The following is a 4,427-nucleotide window of genomic DNA, read 5'->3' as shown; positions in this document are numbered from 1 at the left end:
CAGACAGCGAGCTTATTTATATTAAAACCACGAAAAACGTATAATCGAGACACTATCATCGTGTAAATATTATTTTCACACCATATACCAAATATTATATTTATAGACCAGCTGTATCTATATATTTTTGAATAATAAAACACTTTTTGCTATAGATTACACAAGGAAGGTACATTTTTGTTTAAATTACAATTTTAAAGGCTAATAATCCTGATGAATTTTGCGCCTTTTAATTATAATAATCTTTTGAATTCGAATGTTACCAACTTAATGGTATTTAATCTTAAAAAATTTACTAAAATACGCTAATTAGATTAATATAATAATTTTAAATACACTATTACTAAAAAAACTATAAACAAGTGAGATTTTTGTTTTAGGCATATTTTTTTCAATTTGGCAATAATTTTTAAAAAATGTAAATAAATTTCTTATTAAAATATATTCTTAAAAGCATAATATTCTGAATTTGATAAAATTAATGGAATTTCATGTTGTTTTTTAATATAATTTTATGTCGTTTTAATTTTATTCGTTCTCCAAATATAAAACACAAGTAATAGATCAGTAAATTGTCTTGAATATAAATTTTCTATAATTTTATGAATTTTATCTTAGAAGGCATACCTTGTTCAATATTTCTATTTTTTAATGGGTATGAGAGGCAGATAAATAAATTTTAGGGTGTATGCGTTGAATTTATGTTGATCATTGCCAGTTTTATTGATTTTTTTTTAATTTAATATGTGTAAAATTACATCTTATTGTTTCTATCGATATTTCAGACTTAATTATTGATGGATTAACTGTATTGGAAAATAATATACATGAAAAATTTCCACACAAAAAAATAGATATCCTAAAATTATATCATAATGAAAGGTTAATGTAAATTATTATTGATTTATTATTGTATAATATAAGATTTAAGATATAATACACAATGGATAAACCAGCGCTTAAGAGTTTTGTATACATCCTTCATCACAAAAATAAAATTTATAATATTAATAAACGTAAGAAACCAAGTTTTTTTCAAGATAAAATAATTTATAAATTATCTCGGTGGATTATCTTTGAGATTCGGCAGTTCAGAGAATATCGATATAATCGATGTTTCAGGGTCACAAGAGGCTGTCTAAATTTCTTTGTTATATTCTATTTAAACTTCAAAAGGCATATAATTTTTCATAAAATTTTTATATCATCGAATTTTTATTACAATATCAGAGTTAAATGTAAATCTTATTAAAATCATGCTGGAATCTTATAAAAAAGTGATTTCTAAAAGTTTAAATGGTATATTAAAAAAAAACTACAGACTAATAATAAATAACATTTTTAATGTTAGATATTAATGAAAAAATAGATATAACAAATGAAATATCAAAAAATTAAGAGATAATATTTTTATAATATTTATTTTTATAGGAAAAGAAGATAATAATAACACAGTTAAAGTGAAATTCATGTTTATTTCAGCTATAATATGGTGTTGGTAAAATTTAATGTAACATAGAAACATATGTTTTCTGCTTATAAGATGCAATAAATTTCAGAAGAAAAAATAAAAGTTCGCATAAAACAAAAATCAAAGTATTTTTGAACACTTTCAAGGGGTAAATAACAAATTATTTTGAATTTAAATACAAAAACTTTAAGTATTTCATAATGTTGCCGAATATTTAAAAAAAAATGTATCTTTTGACCCATCATCGAATATTTTAGCCACTGATTTTTTCTTTTTATAGAGGTTTATTGTGGATTGGATTGAATTGTATTTTCTGGGTAAAGTTTGATTTATTTATCTAAAATCGCGTTATTTCCTTATGTAATTTTTTTTAAAATATATTATTCGATAGAAAAAATGACTTTGAATTTCCGTCAGAGGCAAATATAATTAGAATCGTAAGCGAAAGTGTCTATACAAATTAAAATCAACCAAAACTTTGTCCTATTTATTTTAGCCCTAAAAAGATTCAATTAAAGTGAAATAAAAGATTGGCCAATAAAAATTCAATAATTTTTTTAAATTATATCCGAAAAATTTTGAAAAAATATGGATGTGAATATGCACAAGATGAAATATCTTATAAATTAATTCAGAATCTTCTGAGCCTTCTATTTTTTCTTTCTTTGCTCTTTTTTTTTATTTAAAGCATCCGTATCTAACATCAAAAAAACAGATTCATTTTTGAATACATTTTCATATATTTTAAAATAATTGAAAGATCTTGAAAATGTATTTATGCTTAATTTAACAGAATAATGCGTCAAAAATATCTAAGTATTGTAAAATTTATGGTTTCATCGCCATTTAAATCTAAAAACATAAAATTATTTTTCTTATTCGCCTATAAAACAACATTCTTAAGTATAAAAATATTTTTTCCTCATTAATTTAGGCTTAAAAGCTTAAAGAAGCCCTTTTAATTTAGAAAAAACATAATTATAATATATTCCGTGTTTGATTATTTTTAAAAAACCAATATAACAGAATAATTTTTTAATTTTTAACGATATAATTCAATCATTTTAATTTATGCAAACTGAACGATTTTTGTGTTAAAAAAAATTATTTGTTAATTTACCGATTCTTAATAAGGTTAAAGTATAAATAAATTTAAGAATGCAGTCCTTAATAAAATAAATTTTTATTTATAGGCTGAAGTTTCTTTTTATCAATTCTATCTATTGAGACGTTGTTAGTCAACCAATGAAGAACATCACTGTCGTTGATGATTTAGATTCTCAAAGAGACTGTTAAGATTTGTTGCGCTTTTAGAAGAGCATTCGTGATGAATCGAACTTATTCATTTTATTTTTAATTTTTAAAGGTATATGTATACAAAAATAAAGAAATTTGGATTTTTCTAATTGATATTTTTTATATCAGCAGACAATTATATATAGAAAATGGCTATAGGTTAGTGGTTTAGCCTATATAAAAGTTTAGAAAGTCATTTTACTGCACCTAGTTCATCAATTTTTTAAATCGTAAAATAAAATAAATCATCAAAAAAAATTAGACTAAGAAATATATTTAAAGACAGTTATATGAGACTATTTTTTGATATGAATAATTTTATAATGAATTATGCTTTAATATATATGCACATATCAACTACTAATTTGCCATATTTAGGAAGTTCATACTTTTCTAAGAATCTTTTAATATTTTTGCGATGTTTTAAATTTCTAAACGATTTAAAAAAATGGTGTGCTAGGTAGAATTTTATTCCGTTTAGGAGCACTTAAAGATGTAAATTGGAGAAATTTGTATGTTACAATGCATTTTACATTATTTTAAAGACCTATCAGCATTAAAACCCCTAGGCCATGCTACAAATATACTTCTATTATACATATTTATGGATAATTTAGAAAGAAAAATAGCTACCTATAAACTTTCTTTTTTAAATGTAGCTAAAACATGCATTTGAAATATGTAAATTTTGTTTTTTCATAACAGATTGGAAACATTAATATGGATTAATTTAATTTTTAGCTATTTAAATTTGTTCATCCAAAAATTTATATTGATCTGCAGAACGTATTTACTTGATTGTGTTTCAATGTAATCATATTTTTTCTCTTAATGCTTTTAATTCTTATAAGACTTATGAATTAAGATTTTTTTTACAACCTGATTGCTTTACTTAGAAATAAAATAATTATAAAAAAATTTGAATTTTCTGGCGTGGAATCGATCTTATAGCATAAAAATATTATAATTCTTAATTTATTTTTTCTTTTTTTTCGCATATTTATTGCCAATTTTATATTTTATAGCTCATACGCATGGATTATAATATTTAAAGGTATTTAACATCATTAATCTTTAATTTTTTTATTCATCTATTAAATTTTTGAAATATGTTTTAAGTTCTGATATATGCAAGATATGATTTAAAAGTAATGAATATTGTTTTGGTTTGAATTTTACTTTTTTTGTAAAAATTATTTAAAAAACGCTTTAAGTTCTAATACACGGTTACGCCTATGTAATTCAAGAAAATATTGTATTTTTGCATTTAAATCAGCTATAAGTTAAAAAAACACACTATATTTTAAAGCACAAGGGAATACAGATTTATGGTAATGAATACTGTATTGCCTTCTATTTAGTATTTTTTGTAAAACCTATTTAAAAAAACACTTTAAGTTCTAATACATAGGTAAGCATATTTAATTCCACAAAATATTGTATTTTTGCATTTATATCAGCTATAAGTTAAAAAAACACACTATAAGTTAAAGCACAAAGAAATACAGATTTATGGTAATGAATACTGTATTGCCTTCGATTTTATATTTTAATCATTAATAAATCAATTCTGGTTCTATAACACACAGAAAATCATATTTAATTATGATGAGTATCAATGTTTTGTGATTTCTATGCTATAAATATTGATAAAATATGA

This window comes from Rhyacophila brunnea, unplaced genomic scaffold (assembly GCF_057557595.1).
Source record: "Rhyacophila brunnea isolate RB1 unplaced genomic scaffold, BYU_Rbru_1.0 scaffold_81, whole genome shotgun sequence".
NCBI lineage: Eukaryota > Metazoa > Arthropoda > Insecta > Trichoptera > Rhyacophilidae > Rhyacophila > Rhyacophila brunnea.
The sequence above is the reverse complement of the archived record's forward strand: the minus strand, read 5'-3'. Positions refer to the sequence as shown.